Consider the following 25,483-nt stretch of genomic DNA (forward strand, 5'->3'; position numbering starts at 1 on the left):
CTGCCTTCAATGTCTTTGAGCATTAAGATAGTTGTTAATTTTCATTTAAACTTTATCTTTATACCACAATTTATTTAGAGAATCATTTCTGAAGTTTTACCTGTAGAGCTGTTTTAAACTTCTAATTTTATTATATTATATTCATGGAATATGGACTATGTTAATTTTGCTTTAGGAATTAATTGAAATTTTTTTGCAGGCATAATTTTTTATCTATTTTTATATGTCCTATTTGTTCTTGAAAAGCTGTGTGTTCTCTATCTCTGCAGTGCCAAGTTCTTTCCTTTCTTTTGTTGTATCTATTATACCATGCATATTAATTATGTTCATAAAGTTTAACATTAAAACTAAAGCATATATTAAAAGAAAAAAGTCTCAGATTGAATAAAAATGCATACTGTCTAGAAGAAATGTTGAATTGGAAAGAAATTGGAAAAAGATGTCAGAGAGACACAAAGAGGAATATATAGCATTAATAACATACTTAGAAATACTAAAAATTATTTTAAAATATTTAAAAAGAAATAGTATTTTATTTAGAAATAATATATTCCACAATAAAGGTATAAATTTTAGAAATATTTGTGCATTATGAACCTCAACATATATATGTGTGTATATATATGTGTCTGTGTGTGTGTGTATATATGATGACAATACAAGGGAAAGTTAATGGAATTAGGAGACCTTAACATATTTTCCTTAATTCTCAAAAAAATAAGATGAATAAATCACAAAATATTTATCAGGATAACATTAACGCTTCTTCAAGACACACAAACACACCAATTATAAAGAGAAGGAAATTTCCTCAACGCGATAAACAGCGCGTACAAAAAAAATCTATAATTAACACCATACTCAGTGTTGAAAAACAAATCCCTAAGATTGATAATAAGGTAAGGATATTTACTCTTGCTACTTTTATTTAATATTATATTAAAGGTCCTATGCAGTGCAATAAGACAAACAAAACAACTAAGTCACAAAGTTTGTGGAAGGAATGAATAAAAGAAAACTTTTTGCTTGCATTTGACCTAACTGCCTATGAAGACTGTCTAAAGATTTAGACAGTCTTCTAGCAAAAAAAAATTTGCTAGAAGTAATAAGTAAATTTTGCTATGTCACGAGACTAATATATCAAAATTAATGTATTCCTACACTAACAACAAGTAACTGAAAATGAAATTTCTTAAATAGCATTTGTGAGTAATCAAAAAGAAAATAATAAAATTGTGCAATATCTCTACACTAAAAACTAGAATGTGTCACTGAGAGAAACTAAGCATTTCTAAACAAATGGAGAAAATATTCATTTTAAGAATTATAAGACAATATGAAGGCATTCAGTCTCTCAAAACTGATTTATAGATTAAACACAGCAACTATCAAATCCTAGCAAGATCTATGTTAAATGTTGACAAACTGATAAGATCAGAGAATAGACAAACATTTTGAAAAATAACAGATGCTGGCAAGGATGCAAGGAAAAGTGAACTCTTGTACATTAACGGTGGCATAGCCATTATGGAAAACAGTATGGTGACCTCTAAAAAAACTAAAAATAGAACTACCATATGATCCAGCCATTCCACTACTGGGTAGTTATCCAAAGCAAAAACAAAACAAAACAAAACACTATATATCAAAGGAACACCTGCACCCTCCCGTTTATTGCAGGACTATTCATAATAGCAGACATAGAATCAACCTAAGTGTCCAGCAGTAGATACATGGGTAAAGTAATGTGGTATGTATACTCACTGCAATACTATTTAGCCATAAAAAATAATGCAGTCTTATCATTTGCAGCAATATGGATGGAGCTGGAGATCACCACATTATGTGAAATATGCCAGGCACAGAAAGACAAATGTCACATGTTCTCACTTATATGAGGGAGCTGAAAAAGTTGATCTCAGGGAGGTAAAGAGTTACCAGAGCCAGGGAAGCATGTGTCAGGAGGGATGAAGAGGGATTAGTTAATAGATACAAACATATAGTTAGATAGAATGAATACGTTATAATGTTTGACAGCAGAAGAGGGTGACTGTAATTAATGACAATGTTTTGTATATATTCAAATATCTCGAAGGGAGGAATTGAAATGTTCTCAGCATACAGAAATGATAAATTTTCAAGAAAATGGATACCCTAAATACCTTGACTTGATCATTTTCCATTCTATGCATGCAACAGAATACCACACGTACTTATATATTGACAAATATTATGTGTCAATTTTTAAAAAAGAATAAAATTAGAGGGTTTTTATTAATTACCTGATTTCAAGACTTACAAGAAAACTCATTTAATTAACAATATATTGGTGTAAACATAGACATTCAAATCAATAAAATAAATACAGAAGTCCAGAGTACCTGTGCATATGTGATTGATTTCAACAAAGGCATCACCATAATTAAATAATCTTTCCAATAATATCCAAATAATCTTTTCAATAAATGATATTGGCAGATTAGACATCCATATGATAGAAAAGGAGACTTGATTCCCATTTCACGTTATAAATAAAAATTAATTAGAAAAAGGAGAATGTGTAAATTTTTGTAGGGAAAGATTACTTAGATTAGATTTTTTTTGTAAATAGCACTAACCAAAAGTTAAAAAATAATAAAAAGAAATTCAGCAATATTAAATAATTCTACTTTTCAAAAGATATCATTAAATTTATTTATGTTCAAAATTTTTTGGTAAGATTATGAAGTTCATTCAGTGGGGAAATAATAGCATATTCAAAAGATGGTGCTGGTTCAGCTGAATTTCTACATGCAAAAGAATGAAGTGGGATCCCTGATTCCCACAACATATGCAAAAAGTAACTCATAAGTGGATCAATGACCAAAATATATGAGTTAAAAACCATAAAAGTTATGAAAGAAAACATAATAATGTAAATTTTATAACATTTGATTTGCTGTGAATTTTTAGCTTTGACATCAAAGGCTTAGGCAATAAAGGAAAATTGATCATTTGGATTTAATCAAACTTAAAATTTTTTGCATCAAAAGACATTATAAAGAAAGTGAAAGCAGAAAATCAAACACCGCATGTTCTAACTCATAGGCGGGTGTTGAACAATGAGAACACATGGACACAGGGAGGGGAGCACTACACACTGGGGTCTGTTGGGGGAAAATGGGAGAGGGATGGGGAGGTGGGAAGGTGGGGAAAGATAGCATGGGGAGAAATGCCAGATATAGGTGAAGGGGAGGAAGGCAGCAAATCATACTGCTATGTGTGTAACTATGCAACAATCTTGCATGTTCTTCACAAGTACCCCAAAACATAAAATGCAATAAAAATTTTTTTAAAAAAGAAAGTGAAAATATCCTACAGAATGGGAGAAATATTTGCAAATCATATATCTCATGAGAGTTTAATATCCAAAATATATAAATAACTACTATAATGCAACAACCAAAAGAAAATTCAATTTAAAAATGGGTAAAGGACTTCGTAGATATTTATTGTATAAAGATATACCAATGGCCAAGAGTCATATGAAGAGATGTTCGACATCACTAGTCTTTAAAAAATGCATATCAAAATCGCAATGAGTTCCACTTCACACTTACTAGATGGCTATTATCCAAAAACGAAGTAAAATAATGAGTGTTGGTGAAGATGTAAAGAAATTAGAACCCTCATACATTACAGAGGGGGATGTAAACTGATACATCTACTATGGAAAACAGTTTGATGATTCCTCAAAAAGCTAAACATAAAATTACATGCAAGTTAGTAATTCCACTCTTAGGTATGTACCCAAAAGAATTAAAAACAAGGACTCAAACAGACAAAGTACTTGAATGCCAGTGTTCCTTGTGACATTAAATACAGTAGACAAAAGACAGAAACAACTCAAGTGTTGAATGGATAAGCAAAATGTGATATTTATATCCATATGATGTGATATATATATATATATATACATCACATAATATGCATATAATTCAGCTATTAAAAAATAAAGTTCTCGGCCGGGCGCGGTAGCTCAAGCCTGTAATCCCAGCACTTTGGGAGGCCGAGGCGGGTGGATCACGAGGTCAAGAGATCGAGACCATCCTGGTCAACATGGTGAAACCCCGTCTCTACTAAAAATACAAAAATTAGCTGGGCATGGTGGCTCGTGCCTGTAATCCCAGCAACTCAGGAGGCTGAGGCAGGAGAATTGCCTGAACCCAGGAGGCAGAGGTTGCGGTGAGCCAAGATCGTGCCATTGCACTCCAGCCTGGGTAACAAGAGCGAAACTCCCTCTCAAAAAAAAAAAAAAAAAGTTCTCAAAGATGCTACAACATGAATAAACTTAATATTATGCTAAGCGAAGGAAACCAGACACTAAAGTACAAATATTGTATGATTGCACTGACATGAAATATCTAAAATAGAACCATTTATTGGGGCAAAAAGTAGACTAAAGGGTGTTGGGGGTTGGGAGGAGGAAAGAATGTAGAGTTATTGCTTAATGTTTATAGAGTTTCTGTTTGCAGTGATAAAAATAATTTGGGAATAGATAGTTCTGATGGTTGCTCAACATTGTGAATGTAATTAATGCCTCTGAATTGTACCCTTAAAAATGGTTGCATCTTTAAATGATAAATTTTAATTTAACATGATTTAAAGGGCAAACTCTATATATTAAAAAGTATAATACATGGTTAAAAATATATAAAGATAAGTTACAAACTGGTAGAAAATATTTGTGCTATCCAGCAAAATACTGAAATCTAGACTATATGGTAGATTCTTACATTTCAATAATAATTTAAAATTTTAATAAATAAATACATAGACAAAGAACTGAGCAGACACTTCACCAAAGATTATGTGCAGATTGTCAATTAGCAAATAAAAAGCTGCTCAATTCTATTAGTCATCAAGGAAGTGCAAATTGAAATAATTTCACACCTATTAGAATGACAAAAAAAAAAAAAAAGGTGATACCAAGTGAGGACAGGAATTTGAAGCAACTGGAACCCATTTATTTCTGATCGTAGTGTGAAATAGTACAACCACTTTGACAAAGTTTGTCAATTTCTTATAAAATTGAACATCTACTTACCATATACATCAGTAATCTCTCTCCTGGGTCTTTTCCCAAGAGAAATAAAGACACATTTCACATTGGTATATAAATGTTCACAGCAGCTTTACTCATAATAGTAAACACTGAAAACAATTCAAATGTCCAGTAATGGGTGAATGTATTACTAACTAAACTGCTACACTCAGGATGTGGAACAATACTCAGAAATAAAAAGAAATGAGTTACTGATAAATCCCATAGCATGGATGGATAAATCTGAAAATCTGCATGCCGAGGGAAAAAAATTAGACATAAAATAGTACATACTGCATGATTTCATTTACATAAAATCCTAGAATAGGTGAAATTAATCTATTCTTATAGAATCTATTCAGTGGTTGACTGGAGCAGGGAATAGCAAGGATTGACTTGCTATCAGATGCCAAGGGCATCAGTGATGATGGAAATAGTCTCTACCTTGATTAGCAAATTGGTTAAATAGGCATATATCTGTGTCAGAACTCATTGAACTATATATTTAAAATGTGCATTTTATTGTATGTAAATTATAACTTCGTCAATTAAAAATACATGTCACTCAAATACATGAATTAATCAAAGAAGAGTTATCTATAGTTATAGTATTAAGCATCACAACAATCATAAAGGAAAAGATTAATATGTTTCAGACACTTGAGCACAGAAATCTTTTAAATCACTGCAAAGCAAACTGAAACAGAAAAGGGAAAACATGCCAACAAACTTGTCATATATATATATATACATATACATATATGTATATGTATATATATATATACATATATATATGAGACCATATTTTGTATACACCCGCATCTATTATAGTTCTAAGAAGTTAATAAGAAGTTAAAACCCCCAAATCCAAAAGGCAAATTGTAATAAACAGGCAATTTCCAGAACAAGAGAAAAAAATCATGATAAAATAAAAAGCTATTCAACTTCACTGATAATAAGGGTGATGCAAACTAAAACCTCAATGATAACAATTTTGATTTTTATAAATTTGGCAAACATTGAGAAATTTGATAAGTTAGTACTAGCAGTATATAGAAAATAAAGTACTTTTATTCTCTTTCTTTTAAATATAAATTGATAAATTTTTAAGGGCTATTTGATGGAACAATGGAAATTTAAATTGTGTGAACCATTTTACCAGTGTTTCCCTTCTAGCTATGAAATTTAAGGAGAAAGTGTGTATGTTTGTGTATTCAGTACTGCTTATAAAAGAATAGAAATATTATTTAAGATTAGTCAAGATGACCGTTGTGAACTGAAGTGAAAAAAATCCAAGAAAAAATGGCAAGCTGTATCTAATATATGTCAAAATATGCATACAAAAATGAATGGAAACATAAACAGTTAATAGAAATAGCAATGCTTTCTTACACAGAAGCAGAGATGAGTTCCTTTTATCTCATTACAATTTTTTTGTTTTCTCTCTCTCTGTGTGTGTGTGTGTGTGTGTGTGTGTGTGTGTGACAGTCTTGCTCTGTCAACCACGCTGGAGTGCAGTGGCGCAATCTTGGCTCACTGCAACTTCCACCTCCTAGGTTCAAGTGATTCTCCTGCTTCAGCCTCCAGAGGAGCTGGGATTATGTGCACACGCCACCATGCTCATCTTTTTTTTTTCTCTCTCTCTCTCTCTGAGATAGTCTTGCTCTGTTGCCTAGGCTGGAGTACAGTGGCGCCATCTTGGCTCACTACAACCTCCGCCTCCTGGGTTCAAGTGATTCTTCCATCTCAGCCTCCCTAGTAGCTAGGATTACAGACACCTGCCATCATGCCCAGCTAATTTTTTACTTTTGTAGGGACAGGGTTTCACCATATTGGCCAGTCTGGTCTTGAACTCCTTACCTCAGGTGATCTGCCCACTTCAGCCTCCCAAAGTGCTGGGATTACAAGCATGAGCCACCACGCCTGACCTAAATCTCATTGCATTTTTATATTGAAAAATGTTTGAGTGATATTTGATACTAAAATATTGATTCAAATCAGTGCTTACTGTGAGTCCAAGTTTATTGTCCTCCTTTTAAAGATGAATAATATTCCTTCTTAAATATAATCTATTATATTATAATGATTCACCAGCATTTTAGGTCAGATTATCAAAGCTAAAGAAAATAAATTCCAAAAGTGTCAACTATGAATTTATACTATTTTCATTTTTTCTAGATTTGATAAAATTATAATTGTCATTAAATTTATAGATTCTCTTATTCTCTTCTAATGGGTACACATAAAAATATCCATGAAAATATACATTTCTAAATATCCTCCATCATGGTGTATATATTTATTTTTTGAAATTTGTGTTCTTTTTTTTTTTAAAGAGAGAAAGAAAAAAAGAATAATACAAAAAAGAATAAAGAAGAGGAAGAAAGAGAAAGAGGAAGAGGGAGAGAGAATGGGGGTATTGCTTTATTGCCCCGGCTAGAATGCGGTGTAAATATGGGTATGCCTGTAATTGTGCTTAATAATGGAGACATGAAAGAAAATGAGAGAAGAGAATAACAAACAAGGAGCCAACCAACATTTCATTTAAATTTCTAAGTTGATATGATGTGGTACTGATAAGAGTGTATATTTTGTGTATTTAAAGTGGAGAGTTCTATAAATGTTAATTAAGTTTACTTGTTCCAGATCTGAGTTCAAGTCCTTGATATCGTTGTTAATTTTCTGTCTCATTGACCTGTCTAATGTTAATGTTGAAGTCTCCCACTATTATTGTGTGGGAGTCTAAGTCTCTTTATAAGTCTTGTATGTCTGGGTATTCCTGTATTGGGTGCGTATATATTTAAGATCTTTAGCTCTTCTTGTTGTTGCATTGATCCTTTTATCATTATATAATGTCCTTCTTTGCTTCTTTTGATCTTTGTTGCTTTAACGACTATTTTATCAGAGGCAAAAATTGTAACTTCTGCTTTTTGTTTATTTATTTTTGCTCTCCGTTTGGTTGGTAAATCTTTCTCCATCCCTTTGTTTTGAGTCTTTGTGTATCTTTGAATGTGAGATGGGTCTGGATGCAGCATACCGATGGGTTTTACTTTTTTATCCAAATTGCCTGTCTGTCTTTGGATTGGAGAATTTAGTCAATTTAAATTTAGAATTAATAATGATATATGTGAGTTTAATACTGCCATTTAATATTAGCTGGTTGTTTTGCCCATTAGTTGATGTAAATTCTTCATTATATTGATGCTCTTTACTTTTTGGTATTTTTTAGAAAGGCTGATACTGTTTGTTCCTTTCTATGTGTAGTGGTTCTTTCAGAAGCTCTTGTAAAGCAGGCCTGGTGGTGATGAAATCCCTGGGTGCTTGCTTGTTCACAAAAAACTTTATTTTTCCTTCACTTATGAAGCTTAGTTTGGCTGGATGTGAAATTCTGGGTTGAAAGTTCTTTTCTTTAAGGATGTTGAATATTGGTCCCCACTCTCTTCTGGCTTGTAGGCTTTCTGCTGAGAGATCTGCTGTAGGTCTGATAGGCTTCCCTTTGTGGGCAACCTGACCTATCTCTCTGGCTGCCCTTAATATTTTCTCCTTCATTTCAACCCTGGTGAATCTGACGATTATGTGCCTTGGGGTTGCTCTTCTTGAGGAATATCTTTGTGGTATTCTCTGTATTACCTGGAGTTGAATATTATCCTGACTTACTAGGTTGGGAAATTTTTCCTGAATAATATCCTGAAGCGTATTTTCCAGTTTGGATTCATTCTCTTCGTCACATTCAGGTACACCTATCAAGCGTGGATTAGGTCTTTTCACATAGTCCCATATTTCTTGGAGACTTTGCTCGTTCCTTTTTATCCTTTTTTCTCTAATCTTTTCTTCTCGTTTTATTTCATTGAGTTGGTCTTCGACCTCTGATATCCTTTCTTCTGCTTGATCAATTCGGCTGTTAAAACTTGTGCATACTTCACGAAGTTCTCCTATTGTGTTTTTCAGCTCCATCAATTAACTTATATCCCTCTCTAAATTGTGTATTCTTGTTAACATTTCATCAAACCTTTTTTCAAAGTTCTTAGTTTCTTTGGATTGGGTTAGAACAAGTTCTTTTAATTCACAGAAGTTTCTTAACATCCACCTTTTAAAGCCTGCTTCTGATAATGGAGCACACTCGTTCACCATCAGGCCTTGTTCCATTGCTGATGGGGAACTGTGATCCCCTGTAGAGGGAGAGGCATTCTGATTCTGGTTATTCTGAGCCTTTTTAGGCTGGTTTCTTCCCTTCGTTATAAATTTATCCATCTGTAGTCTTTATAATTACCGTCTTTGTAATTGGGTTTCTGAGTGGACGTCCAACTTATTGATTCTCAAAGCCAAAATCTGAGCAACCCACTGCGCCGACTAAATTAGTGGCGTTAATATTGATGGTGCTTTTCTGACTCTGCACCAAGAACCGATGATCCGAGGTGCCGGCAAAACTGCCTCGCCGGTCACAAGAGTCGCGCTGGCGATCCGTGGGGCTCCTCCGCTGGGAATCTCCTGGTGCGTGGGCAACAAGAATTCATCTGAAAGTGTGGCATCCTCTCGTTCTCTGCGCTTTCACTGGGAGCTACAATCCCGAGCTGCTAGTGATCAGCCATCTTGGATCTCTCCGAAATTTGTATTCTTGATTTTTGATACAATACAGAGAGTTCTTTTATGAAACATCATTGATATTTTTCTCATTGTTAATTCTTTATGCATAAAATTGTCTATCTTTAATCACTTGCTTTTCAAATTTATTTCTTCAATAATACAGCCAAATTCTAGTATTTGAGAGATGATATTGCTTCCTTTGTTATACATACCAGATAAAGTCGATTGGCACATAACCACCTTCCCCACCCTCTTCTCTCTGCCTCTTCTTGAACTGCAGAGAAAAGTATGTTTCAAAGATTCACCTCACTTTTATCTATGATTTTGTATGTGGATAGGTTTTAGTCATTGTGCTGGTGGAGACAGTGTGTAAGTTAAGAAAAGCAAGGACAACTTCTTATTAATTAATTTATTTGTTGAGCAAGCGAAGTCAACGTGATGTTTGTCTTTACTTGTGGCCTACTCAGCATCTGCATCTGGTCACCAGGTTTTCCTGTATTGAGAGGCAGTGCTATGGCAGCCGCTACAGTCTCCTGATTTCTGGATTGCAGCTGGAACAGTTGTCCTTGAACACTTTAAAGCAGTGGTAGCCCAGACTCCTATTCCATGTCTTTTGGAAGTATTGAGTTCCCTGTATTAAATTCTTTTCTTTTAAATCCTCATAATACCTGGAATGATTTTTCCTCCACTAAATATTAACATCTAGAGTATTCAATATCCAAAGTAGTGGGGCATAGACTGGGGTCAAAATAATACATAAAATATGTGATACTGGCTAAGAAAGAGATTGGAATGTTTGTGTGTGTTATCGTCTCCTTGATACTTTTAAAAATGTACCTATGGAAAGTGTACCTGTACAAGCAGTAATGGAAGAAATACAGCTACTCAAAGGAGATTTTTCTTGCACCTAACTTGACTGATAAGCTAGAAATTTCAGGGCTTAGAAGTCTGGAAAAGCTAAACAATAAGAATACGAGAAGCACCCATGGAATGTCCTCTGTCAGAGACAAAATGGTATTGTTCCTTGTGGTAGATGTATCTATTTCCCTGTATCCCTTGTCATGTGACTTGGCATCCCTCATGCTAAAGATGGGCATGTTCTCTCATCATTTCCCCTTGGGCTTGGCGACGCGACCAGCTTTAGCCAATGAAATGTGGACAAAAGTGATAGTGGCCAAATTCACAATTGCAAATATATGGAATGAGCCCAAATGCCCATTAATCAATGAGCAGATAAAGAATCTGTGGTTATATATATGATAGAGTACTTCTTAGTCATAGAAAGGAATGAATTAATGGCATTCACAGCAACCTGGATGGGATCAAAGTCTATTGTGCTAAGTGCAATAACTCAGGAATGGAAAATTGAAACATCATATGTTCTTACTCATAAGTAAGAGATAAGCTATGAGGATGTGAAGGCATAAGAATGACTTTGGGGACTCAGAAGGAAAGGGTGGGAAGGGGGTGAAGAGTAAAAGACTACAAATTTGGTTCAGTGTATACTGCTTGGGTGACGGGGTGCACCAAAATCTCACAAATGACCACTGAAGAACTTACTCATGTAACCAAATACCACCTTTTTCCCAAAAACCTATGGAAATAAAAAAAAATTAAAAAGTAAAAAGTAAAGGATTTGGTAGGGCCTGTAGGTGAAATGAAGATGAATGAGATCTGTGCTATGAATCAAGCTGTGACTACAAATTCCTATAGTTAGAAGACAAAGGAATATATACATTAATAAAGGATAATATGCAAAAAAAATGATAGTGGCAAGATCTGAGCAGAGGCCTTGAGAAGCATAGCAAATTTTTGAGGCTGTCTTCTCCCTCTGCAAGTCCCATTAGGGGAACCTCAGCTAACATGCTACACAAAGAAGATGAAAGAAACATAGCCTCAGCTCATAGCTTAGATTTAAGTCATCCAGCTGAACACAACCTACATCAGTTAAAGCTCAGCCAGTAGTGGGCACATGAGTGAATGAATGCTTTCTGTTGTATGCCACTGAGATTTTGTGATTGCTGGCAACTATAGACTGATTAACCTCTATACCTATGCCTACTGATTCACATTGCTGCACAACAGCCACCATTCAATGGAGAAAGACAGAAATGAGTTAAGCAGAGGGAACAGTTAGTAAATGTGCTCAGAATCATGGCCAGACAAGATAATGGCTATTTTAACTTTCACATAAAAGTGTCTGGAGATAAACCGATCCAGAACTCCAGTAAGTTTTGAGGAAATTACTTTACCAATGCAACTACAAGCCTGGCCTTCAAAGCCATGTAATTGTTACATGAATAAAGCAACCTTCAAATCTCCCAAAGGCATGTGCAAAAAGTAGGCTGGGAATGCTGGACAGAAAACAAGAAGAGCAATACTTCCCCAATACTGATTTCAGACATAGCCACAGATAATAATAGACAAAAATTTCCAAGAGGGCAAATCTGGGAGCAATGAGGAATATTGGACCAAGAAATTGCTTCCAGAAAGCATAACCAGCATGTGACCAAGGAATTTAGACCACTTCCAAGGCAGAGGTTTCTTACTCTTCGTTGCCAGCAGAGTCTATTCATTGCTATAAACTGTGACTATTGTTGGGCACCACGGTTCACACCTGAAATCCTAGCACTTTGGGAAGCCAAGGCAGGAGGATTGCTTGAGCCCAGAAGTTCAAGACCAACCTAGGTAACATAGCAAGAATCCATCTCTACACATACAAAAAATAACAAATTTGGCCAGGCATGGTGGCATGCGCTATAGCCCTAGTTATTCAGGAGGCCGAGGCAAAAGGATTGCTTGAAAACCTGTGACTGCTCTGTGATGTGCCTCTAATTCTTCCTTTTATCTATGGGGAGAGTTTAAAGCAACTATCTGCTGCATATTGGGCGTGTGTGAGGAATGGGAACAGATGTTAGTTTATATCTGATTAGTTAACCAGGAACCAAATCTGGAGCATATGGAAAGGACTGTACATCACTCAGAGATCCTAAATTTCTAGTTGCATACTAAAGATGAATGGAATTTGGGGTAGTATTCTTAGGGAAAGTGGTCAGTGAGGGAAAGAAGTCATCATCAAATGAAATGTGTGGAAATGGTGTTTACTAATCCATGTGACTTATTTGGAAACATATGCTTGACATCCATTTTCTCTTTCCACCTTTATATAGGATGGAACACCAGACTGTGGTTCCAGAAAGCCAGCCTTGACCTTGCAGAAAAGGACAGCTGCTTCAGAATTGGTGAAACAACGAGAAAGAAGAATTGCCTAGAACTTCATGGAGCTGAGCCATTTACCCATCCTGGAACATCCACCTTCCTCTGGAATTTTTTTAAAATGGTTTTTCTTCTTCTTTAATCCACTAATTATCTCTCTTTTCCTCATTCTCTCTCTCATCTCTGCTCTTTTCCACAGCAACATAGACTTTATATGAGTATATATTTTAGTATATTTAATAATAAAGTACATACAAAAATATTCACAGAACTGCTCAATCAGAAAAAAAGTACACTTAATAAATAATTGTTCATCAATGGCCTTAATGTGCTGTAATTTATATTTCCACCAAATGAGTCCCAGTTATTTTTTATGTGTATTTTCCATGCTTGTTCACCTATTTCATTTGATACTAAATTTCCTTCTAATGTTTTGATTTTCCTATTAAATATTGGTCATGTTTAAATATTATCAAAATCAATCTTTGTTTTTTCTTTTGAGATGGAGTCTCATTCTGTCTTCCAGGCTGGAGTGCAGTAGCATGATCTTGGCTCACTGCAACCTCTGCCTCCCGGGTTCAAGCAATTCTCCTGCCTCAGCCTCCTTAGTAGCTGGGATTATAGGCACACACCACCATGTCTGTCTGATTTTTGTATTTTTAGTAGAAACGGGTTTTCACCATGTTGGCCAGGCTGGTCTTGAACTCCTGACCTCTTGATCTGCCTGCGTTGGCCTCCCAAAGGGCTGGGATTACAGGTGTGAGCCACCATACCCGGCCAATTTTTTTCTCTTCTTATCATAAGTCGGGGCAATTTTAATCTTATATTAGAATAATGGAACTCTTATTCCTAACACACAGCTGTGGCCTTCCTCCACATTATTTTTGAAGCAGAACTTACAGACTAGTGTTTCCCATAATGCTGGAAATTTGGAAAAGTAAGTCATAGATAAATATATAATAATCTTAGGTTTAAATGTGAAGGGTCAACATTTCAGGCAGTAATGGAACTTTATTTTTTGTATTAGTCTTTTCCTCCTTAGTCCTTTTATAATATAATTATTTCTAGCTTAAGAAATCCTAAGTTATTTGTAGTTTCAGACCAAAATAGAGTAAATGCACATTCCCTCCTCTTCCCTCTAAGTACAACTAAAAATCCTGGACATTATATATAAACAATCATAAAAGGATTCTCAAAGTTGGAGGAAAAGAAACATACCATTTGAGATCCTTCACTCAAGGAATTACATGAGTTTCTTGATTTTGCTTTTTGCTTCATATATCTCAGACTGCGTGATGGAGAAGCCAGCAATCTGGAAACAGCCACAACAGCATGCAAAACAGACCCCATGGAAAGCCACTCCTCTCAAGCCAAAATAAAGAAAAGAGGAAGGCTAGTAAAACAGAAAATTTTCAGATAATAGGTACCCTACTTCAGGTCAATCACCACAAAAAAATAACAGCCCTGTCCCTATTCAGGCCAATCACCACAAAAAAATAACAGCCCTGTGCCTAAGACCATCAGCAAAGGCCAAGCAATTAGCTTGGACCCCCCCCCCAACTAATCCCCTTTTCCTCAGTACCTCTTTTGCAGTAAATGGAACCACAAATAACCCAATTGCTCTAAAAACAATTTCTGGTACTTCAACAACCAAGTTCTGTCAGCTTTACTTCTCATATATCCTTCAACATGTCTCCTCTCCCAATATTGTTTCTACCACCAACTCTTCCTTTAAATACAGAGAAAGCCTCATTGTTCTCTCCGCATTCACAATCTTATCCCAACCTAGTCTTCATTGCAGCCAGAGTAACCCTTCTAATACGTGTGTGTTATCCCTCCACTAAAAATCCTCCAATGGCTTCCCTGTGCCAAAACCACAAAGGTCAGATTGCTTTGTATTCCCTTTGCCATTTATTTTTCTAAAGATAGAAAGAAAATAAACTTCTCTCTGAAATTTTGCATAAGGAAAGAAAACCTCTAATTTTATATTTTTTAACCTCAATTAAAGCCATCAATATCATGAGGTGCTGTATTCACACTTAAATAAGCATACTTTAGGAACTACAGAAACAGAGGAACAAGTTATACTGTCTGGTGTAATTTGCATATGAAATCTATACACTTATCGTCTCTTCAAAGAGCAACAAATTAAACCAAATTATTTTCCAAACATCACTGGGGATCCAATCCTCCACACTCCATATACATATCTATTTAATCTGATGACTACATTGCCAAACCTCGTATATAGTAATATCCCTAAATTGTATGCTTACAGAAACCATTTTCACCAGATGAAAAGAATTGCAAAGCATTCTAAAACTTCATAGTTTAACTTTTCACAAACTATATGTTTATTAATGCAGAAATTGTACATGTGAAGTTATGCAATTATTAACAAGTTTATGCTCCACTTTCTCTATGCTTCCATGTTACTCTTTAAGCAATTGCAGCTCAACAAGTGGAATATTTATTTCTAACCATGCAATCGCCAAAAGTGAAAAATAAAAACTGTTTCTCTATTTCTACACCATAGAATTATTGCCACTATGTGCAATTCTAAACACATTCCCAGGTCTCAAGTTAAAAGAACACGTTTGTCTTAGCATCTACAGAGGTAAAATAATTTGTGCAGAGTACTTGCTACTAATCTCTAAGTGTAACCTTCTCACTTAATAATTTAATTTTTCCTGTTCAATGACAGCAGTGTTCACCAACACATACCTGACTTCCAAAGCTCATGGTATCCCATTTTCAAGGACTGAAATGAGTAGTCTTTCAAATATTTGGCGAGCAGACAGAAGAAAACCCCCTTTTTTTCCTCTTGGTCAGTAAACAAACCCAGAGAGAATAGCTTTCCAGCATGTTGAAGATGCTCTGGCAGATCATTAATCCCAGAAAAATCTCTCCAAACTTACTGATGCGTAGATTCCATTTTCAAATTTCTCATTAGTTCCTCTTTATGGATTAAATGCTGATGTTCACGAGTGAATGCACACAGCTTCAGCTGATGGATGTAATTGGGTTGTAATGGATTTTAGCTGCTGTTCCTTCTGATCTAGCCAATTTGAAATGCAGTATCAATGTATTCTCCCCATCTCTCGGTAGGGAATGAGAAATTGAAACCTACAAGATGAAATTTATCAACTTTCATAAAGTCAGCTTCAACCGTCATAAAACTGTTAAACTTCTCATTATCATTCCACCGCAGTTATTTCTGGAACTCTGGTTTAGCAGTGAAAGTATTAAAGTGTATTTGGAAGAAGTAGAGTTGATCCTTCAATATTCTGTGTGTCCTCAGCATTGATTTAGGTGCTGTAAATATTACCAAGTGAAGATGACATTAACACAGCAAAATTTAACACCAGAAACATAAAATGACAAGAAAAGATTTAAAGGTTGCAAAACCTTCTGCAATTTTATGTTGAAAGCATGAATTGCAGCTATACTAGGTTCAATAACAAAGATTACATGTTTCAACATCTCAAAAATTGCTACTAAGCTGCTTTTCTGGTGTATTTTGGTGTCTCTTGGTACTGAAACATCTGGTGATGATTGGAAGACATGGTTTGGGGAGAGCCCCCAAAAGTTGTACGCTGTCATAGTCACCCTTAATGTTCTACATTGTCATATGTATGTGTGCTTTTTAAGTCACAACCAGTAGTTTTTCTTGGTTCTTTATTTATGAGCACTGTCACAGCAAGGTCCAGAATTTAATTGACTTCAAATAGACTGAACTTTCCTTTTATTACTAAGTGTTAAGTGGAATATATGGGAGAATATCTACTCTATTTAAAATTTTCAGTGAAAGGTACCAAGGAAAAACAATTTTCCATTCCTACCAGCCTTAAGTCATCCTTTAGATTAGTGCAGAAATCCAAGGTTCTCATACAATTCTAAAGTTTACTTAAATAATGCCAAGAACACTGTAAAACAAACCTTTTCTATTTTATTCTATGGAGACAACTTATCACTGATAAAATTAGAGAACATGGGCTAGCTAAAATGATAGAACAAAATATATCACCTAATTCTTGTAAGTTGTCTCTGAATTTTACACAACATTTTCTTTATACTGTGCATTTTACAAATCTATAAGAGGGCAACTGTTGATGGGGTTCATAAAAGTTAGACAGCTTATGTACCATAGTTATGAGAAAATGAAAAGGATTAATGTCTCATTTGCCTTTCATGAATTAAGCAGCACATACATTTCATTTAGCATCTTCAAATCACTTGACAAACATTAAGTAATTAATTGAACAGAAGACCATGATGAGCTTAATTAGAACCCCTCCCCCCATGGACACACAATGCTTCTTGGTTCAAGCAGGTTTTGAAAAAACAAGAATAACCTTTCTAGTGATATTTGACTGCCAGTTTGAGCCCGAAAAGTACCTGGGTGCATGACAATTAGATGTTTTCAAAAAGGTCAATTGGATTTTGCGTAACCTCCAAAATGGAGATTAATTTTTTTTAATCTCCTCCCACCCCCTGGAATTGCTTTTCATGCTCACACTCACACCAAGAAACAACTGGCTTAATCTGCCAAACAAAAATTCTCCCTCCTACTTGAAAGACCATGCCCAGAACAAAATTTATGACAAATCATATTGCATTAACATTCAACAAAATCTGCAAAGGAAGATATCATTTCAAAGCAAAAATGGTTTTATTTACTCCATAAATTGATATTAAAATCAGTACTTATTATCTACAAAGACAATCTTTTTCTGACCCATAGGGGAAAAACTGACTCAGAGCAGTAACAAATTTTGTCTACAAAGGTGTATACATTGACACAAATAAAATGTAAGTTATTTATCACCCATTGTTTTTATCTGTACCTGACTTAAAGATTTCAAATATAATTTTTCTTAATGGGATGACTCTCATTTCAAACATCATAAAGCTCAGAGGAAAATATGATGTACGAATGTCACAGTCATTGTATAAACCTTATATTGCTGATTGCCTTCATGCCATGTAAACTCCCCAAGGTGACTCACTGAAGAAGTATAACAAGAAAGGTAACCCCAGCAATACTGTCTTCTCTTTGCTTTGGAACTTTCCCTCCCAGCAACAAAAGACTTTCAAAGAGAAGAGGGCACAGTGGGTTTATGATGCACTTAACAAAAACTCTTCATTTCAATCATAATTCAAAGAAACTTTTGAAATTGTCTTTGTGGACCATACTTGTACTACTAAAAAATACTTGAATTCAATACTAAATATTTACCAACTATGTTTCATTAAAAATAGTATTAGGAACCAATGATGCCATTATTTATATATGGTGAAAAGGTTTTGACTATTTCTGAAAATCAACTCTGTTGCTCAAAAGGTGAAGATTTGCTATCATTAGGTTGAAATAATTTTTTCAAGTGTGCTCATTGCTCTCAGAGCAATTTCAAAAGAGAGATTTCAAAAACAAAATGTTGCAAATTTAGATAGGCCTATATTTTGGTAATTTTATTAAAAAGGAAACTAAGTCATTTCTGAGAGTTTTTTTACACACTTACTCTAATCTTGTCTTTCCTTAAGACAAAAATCTTTTATCTCTCCAGCTGATCATCTACATTTTGAAAATTGTTTCCATCATACACAATTTCCTTTCTTATCTCAGAGATATTAAGATTTGTTTCATATACCTGGCTCCACATACAATGCTGCAGATGAAGTAAAGGGTCACTTAACTCAAATCTCATCATAGGATACCTGCGTCATTCGGAGGAGTTGAGGACAGACCTATTACCTTCCATCTAGAGCTTGAAACACAAAGCTGGTTTATGACATTCATTAGGTGAGCAATACAAGTCAGTTGCCTGATTTTTATATATTTACAAAAGAGATCTGGGATGATTTGTTTTGGATTCCAAAATGCTTTCTGCATCTTCAAAATTATGCAAAAAATAAGGTCTTCTCTATTGTAGAAAGTCTGGATAAAGCTGGAAGCCATTATCAGCAAACTATGCAGGGACAGAAAACCAAATACTGCATGTTCTTACTTATAAGTGAGAGCTGAATGATGAGAACTCATGGACACATGGGGTGAGTACCGAGAACCAGCCCAGCCACAGACACCCCCACCCAGGTGGTGCTGAAGGAATTGAGAGGCAGACACCCAGATAGAACAGCAAAGTGGGTCCATCTGCGGGGCCGACAGACTTCCGAGCTGAGAGCCTCAGGGACTGACAGAATTCCAGGCTGAGGGGCTCAAGCAGACTCTGATCCACGCATTTATTCTCCCTGAACAAGTGATGATTATTAACAAACAGATGTTCGATATTTTCTCATAACACAAAAATATACAAAGTCGGCAGCTGGTACCTGCTTACCACTGATCACAGACAACTAAAAAGTATTCTTCATGAGGGAGCCATGGGGGGAGATCAGATGTCCCATGCTTAAAGAATTGTTTTAACCGGTGTGTGATATTTATATATCATCCTGCCATTTTAGAATGCCCCAAGTAGTTTTCTACTTGGCAGGGGCGGGGGTACCAGCTAGGTTTTTCTTGCCATCATTCTTCCTTGCAAACAATATATTTCATTCTACACTCAGCATTTCTCAACAGGTGAGGGGAACAAAACACACTGGGTCAGGGAGAGCATCAGGAAGATGAGCTAATAGATGCCAGGCTTAATACCTGAGTGATGGATTGATCTGTGCATCAAACCATTATGGCACTATGTGACAAACCTGCACAACCTGCACGTGTATTTCAGAACTTAAAATAAAAGTTGATTTAAAAAAAGAAAGCCTACATCTACAATGATCTTTAAGAGAGATTTTAAAGCTAAGGTAAATAAAGAGAGACAGAGAAAGGTGATGGAGAGACAGGAGAGCTCAGGGGGTCAAGCGATCAGATAAAGATGTTTTTAGTTTTTTCAGCGATGATATAAACTTGAAGTTACCAGTGTTACTATGGTAAGTTATTAGGAAAATTGTATACTTACACCAAAAGCAAAGGAAAATAACAGGAAAACATTTCTAGGTATAGTTTGTTTATTGTTTTTTGTTTTTAATTTATTGTTTTAGATATAGACATGAGATTATTGAAAGAACAAAACAAAGAAAAAGATAGATTTACACATTCAAAAGGTTAGTAATGGCAAATGGGCATAATATACTCTATGCTTTTTATTGACTTTTTACTGTTCTCCTGTCTTCTAACGGTAGGTTGTTTCATGTTGGATATGCTTCTCTGCATTACCTTTATTTCTGTCCTGAACCAGACTCAGTCAATCTTTGCACAATAGTAGTTAGTATTTCCTGGGAATCCAGTGAATATTCATCAATCTGTACAGATTGAATTATTAGCTTGTGCTGCTGAGAATCAGGTTCTTATTCTTTTTATTTTTCTCTACTGCCACCTCCCACATAATTTAAGAAATCCTAAACTAATCATCCAATTTCAGCCAATGCAGAGTCTAAATTTCATAGCTTTATTATCTTTATTATAAGGCTCTTCAGCTCCACTTCAAAGGCAGTTAAAAGATTGGCATCAACACTAAATTGTACAGCAAGGACACTTGGCGCTAAACTCTTTTTAATGCTCCTCAGTGCTGAACCTGATTTTCTTATCTGCCCAGATTATGCAAAATTAATCAATTCTTTGAAATAGCAGAGAGATATTGTTTCCTTTGGTTAAGAAAAATGATTCAAAGAAACAGAACTGATCTTCCAATATATTTAGAGAGTAAAAATGCAGGGAAAATCCAGAGGGATCACAGAATCCCTCGTTCTACTCACTGCCTTTCTATTTGATTTATGGACAATCTCTTAAGTTTTTCTGGTGGAAAAAAAAATAAATTTTATAGGAAGGAACAAGCAAAATCTATTTCAGCTTCCAAGAAACTCTCCAAAATAGCAGCACAGTGAGAACACTGCCTGGGAACTGCATCGGATAATTCAGTGTCTCAAAGCATATTTGCCACCACATATTTAGCTTGGTCCAATAGATATATTACTGATTTTATTAACATCTGGCCAAATTCAACATCTCACACCCTTTCCAATAAATATCATTACTTTAAATGTCTCTCCTTGTCTCTTACACATGCCATTACATTCATACACTGTCACACATGCAATTCTATTATTCTACATGTTTAGCCACAACCTTCATTCCCTGAACTTTTATATATGTTCACATATATATATATATATATATATATATATATATGCTGTAGATTTCAAAATAACAAAGAGCCGACATTCTTTATGATTAGGAAAAAAAAGAACTCAACAAAAGAAAAGAGCAAAGGTGCTTATTACAGGTATTGTTAATTAGATTGTGTATACTTATTCCTGATCCCTTAATATATGGCTGCCAGACAGTATAGAAATTCAAAGAGACTGAAGATTTTGTTCCACATCCTCTACCCAGCACTGAATATCAATCGTCAACAAAAATAACAACAAAAAAAACTGTCTTCCCTGGAGCCTTCACTGTGAGAGAAAATAAAGAAAGTAAGTTAAATATTATCCTATATTAGAATGCAAAAGTTGAATAAAGCAGAACTAAGTAAGAAGGATTGGGGATGCCAGGGGATGCTTCAAGAGAAAATGACAGTGAACATAATACTGAAGAAAGTCAAGGAGAGAGCCACTGGATATTGGAAGGGAAGAGAATCGTAGGTGTCATGGTTACCATGCTCAGTTCTCCGGGTCGTGGTGCACAACCAGAGCAACCCTACACAGCGTTTCTGCCAAGTGGAGAGCGTAGCAGCTGAAAAGTTCTGGAGTAACAGCTTGCCCAGTAGATTCATGAGAAAGAGAGATCACTGCAGCTGGAACAGAAAGAGCAAACTGAAGAATAAGGAGAAGTATGTGAGTACAGGAATGGGAGTCTAAATGAGCCTGAGCTTCCCTTTTATTATTCATTGTGATTGCTTTTATGTGAGTTTCCTATAGCTAGAAGCCATGTTTGACAACCAGAACCTAACCAGAGGAAATTTTACGGATTGTGGCCAGTCTCCATGTTTGGCTAGTATACTGGCTACAAAAGACCAGGAGCCAGCATGATGGCATGGCATGAATGCATGGGTTTGTATCAGATGAACAGTTTTGAATTCTGGCTTTATCACTTACTAGATGTTGGAATTTGGATTTCTTTCTTAACTTGATGTCAACTCAGTTCAGCAAAAGTACATTCGTTTTTACTAGATAATCTGATATCATGGACCCCAAATAAAAGAAGCATGCTCAGAGCTTTAAGCCTCAAATAGCTTGTAGTCTGGATTGGAAGCCTGAAAAACGTTTTGTGTAAAGGTCCAAATAATAAATATTTTAGATCTAGTGGACCATTTGGTCTCTGTTGGAGCTACTTAATTCTTGCATTGTTAACACAAATGTAGCCAAAGAAAATATTAAATGAGTATGACTGTCGTCCACTAAAATTTAATTTACATAAATAGGCAGCAGGCCAGATTTTGCCCCCAGGCCATAGTTTCAACCCCTGATCTAAAGAAGCACTGTCCAATAGATGTAATAATGGAAGTGTCCTGTGTCTACATAACCAGTAGCCACATGTGGCTGTTGAACTCTTGAAATGTGACTTAGTGTTACTAAGGTAACACATTGTTAATTTAATTTAATTAATTCAAATAGCCACATGATACTTTACTGAATAGCCTTGTCTAAAATAAAAGGGAGGCATAGAAAAACACAAAGATTACTTTAGGTTTAAAAATGCCAAAAGTCCCATTAACTCAAGTAAGAAGTAACTAGCACTGACTAGTTTACCTAAAGGCTTCACAGACTAAGTAGCATTTGAAATAGTTCTTGAGAAATAAGATGATTTTGGTAAGACTTTTAAACCTTGCCTGTAAAACCAAAATACAAATAATCAAAGTTGTAATAGGAATTTTTAAAATGTATTTCTGTTTATAGCAATGAAATGTAACTGAAAACTGAAAAGTTCTCTATACTTACACTCACTTGTTTGGCACCCTTCTCTTTTCCAATAGTACCGTGGAATAAGTACAGGCTTTAGGACCAGTAAGAGCTGACTTCAAACTATGTTCTGCCTTTTACTTATCACGTGAGTTTAGGTAAGTCCCTTTAACGTTCTGAGCAGCAGCAGTTTTCTCATCCTTAAAATGGAAAAAATAATACTGATCTCTTAGGTCATTTGTAGAAATCAAAAATGGTCCAATTATAATGCTTAAGATAACACTAAGAACTTGGAATTCAGTTACTGAGTTATCATTTAATCATTGTTATGTTATCAACATCATTTCAATCACATTTCACAACTTGGTGTGAGTAAGGAATCTTTTTAAATAGGAGGGTTATTTGTGTAGACATGCAAAGGTATCTTGCCCAAGACAACATAGCTCATAAATGGCAGAACCAAACTTAGAAGGCTCAGAACCCCTTATACTTAACCCAGTGCTTTCTCCACTCCCTGTTGTTAACTCTCTTATTAAGAAAAAATAATTTGAAATGTCAGTTCTAGATGGAACCTGTCATCTTGGTGGATTATAAGAGATATTCAGGCTGATGGGGATTTGTCTAACCAGTCAATTATATTTACCAGTCAAATTACCTGCTTTCACATAAAATCTGTCTGGATTTCATTATTTAAATAGTTTTTACAAGATAATCTCCATCTGTGCCATAGTCTAGAGCAATGAATCTTGGTATTTAGAAGCATTATGCAAAACAAGCCAAAAATGCTGTAGGACTCTATTTCTCAAGCCTTCCTTGACATGGGTTTGTGCTAAATTCTGTTCTGTCTATCAGCTTATGTTTAATTTATATTTTCAAAGTGAAGCAATAAACTGCTTAAAATATAAGCAATTTCATTACATGCCATTCCTAACCCCACCTGGCTTACTAACACTCACAAACACAGGCACTGAGCAATGCAATACAGCCTTTCTTATTTTCAAATTAAAAAGTAACAAAATGGCATAAGTAAGTACAAGCATTTTTTCCTTTTAAGTGTATATACTGATAAGTGAGAAATGTTTGTGTTTGATTTACTCCATTTCCTCATTCTACATATTTTTAAATCTTTTTTGTCAAATAGGATTCTCCATCTCCAACTTATTCTTTAGGAATTGTGTCACACCAGGTGTTTGCAAAAGGAAAACTACTAGTTAGGATACTGATGTTATATCCCACCGAAATGATAAACTGCAAATGGAAGAAGACGCTACTTGGCTCAGAGATCAAACTAATTAGATTTTATTTCTCTTTCAAAACCTGACACCAGGGCTTCTTAATATTCCTTTGCCTGTCTGATGTTAGCCTGATATCTCTTCATGGGACTTGTGGTTGGAACGCAGCCCACCATACTCCTGGAAGGAAGACTGACGAGGGAAAGGAAGTAACAAAAGAAGGATATCAATTTCTTGGTTGGAGTTCCTTTCACCATTCACTGGAACTGGGTATCTTCCATGTGTTCTTACATCAACATCAGCATGAAATAAGCTTTCCCATATTCAAAGTTTTTAAACCATAGGTAGTTCTAGACTGTTTTTTCTAATTACTTCAGATAATTTTAGAAATGTAGAACAGAAAAGGAGCATTGAAGCAATTGGGAAATGTTACTTATTTACCTACTTACTTCTATTCATTCATTCATTACAAATGGCTAAACTGAGGTCCATAGTCATGAAGATGCTTACCAATAGCTTGATGCTGGTTAATAGCAGAAATGCATTGCACATCCATGTCTTAAAAGTTTCAATTCAGTACTTACTGTATTGCACATGCTGCTCTCTTTATATATAAGGCATCTCTATGAATATACAATAGTTTTATTTATTTATTTTTTATTTAAGGAAAAAAACATAATGTTCTAGGTTCTCTTTGTGTAAAAGTCTCTTCCTATAAGCAATCCTATAAAACTCTTCCTATAAATTCAACAAGGTATGATAGCATTGATCTGGGATGCTCCTTAGTTTAGGATAAAATAATGATTCTCTGCATTTACATAATATTCATTCTTGGACTCAATGCTTAAAAGTAAGTAATCCTATACAATTCTTCCCATAAGCTTTATGGAGTTGAACATGCAAACTTTATAAATTTAACAGTATTATAAAATTAAAGAATAGTCACTATTGCTTTATTGACTTCCAATAGATTTCCCTTCACGTATAGTTTCCTACCTCTTTTACACATTTAAATTTGCCATTTTTTCCTAGCCTAACTTCATATTGGCTTCCCTGAAGAATCCAGCTTGCATTGATTTCCCTTTCTAGTCAATCCTACATGCTTTAGCCCTTAATGATATGCCTGTATTGCACATATCAATCTTACAGTTGCCATACAGATTATACTTAACCTTCACCTGGATGAGGAATGGGTTCGTGACCCACAGCTTCTTCTCCTGCCATGGTGAACATAACTCCTTCTCCATAATATATAAATTTGAAGGGCTGAATTAATTACAACTTTGATGACTTTAAAGAATGACTGTGACTTTCTAAATCACTCGGTAATACTTTCTGTACTGATTTATTAATTAGGAATTGAATCTCAAAGTCTACTCTAGGTTTAAAGGCTATTACTTCATTGAGATTCTTGCCCCCAAAATGCCTCGCTACATTTAGCTGATCCAACAATCTTCACAAACACTGA

Source organism: Saimiri boliviensis, chromosome 13, assembly GCF_048565385.1.
Source record: "Saimiri boliviensis isolate mSaiBol1 chromosome 13, mSaiBol1.pri, whole genome shotgun sequence".
In the NCBI taxonomy this organism is placed as follows: domain Eukaryota; kingdom Metazoa; phylum Chordata; class Mammalia; order Primates; family Cebidae; genus Saimiri; species Saimiri boliviensis.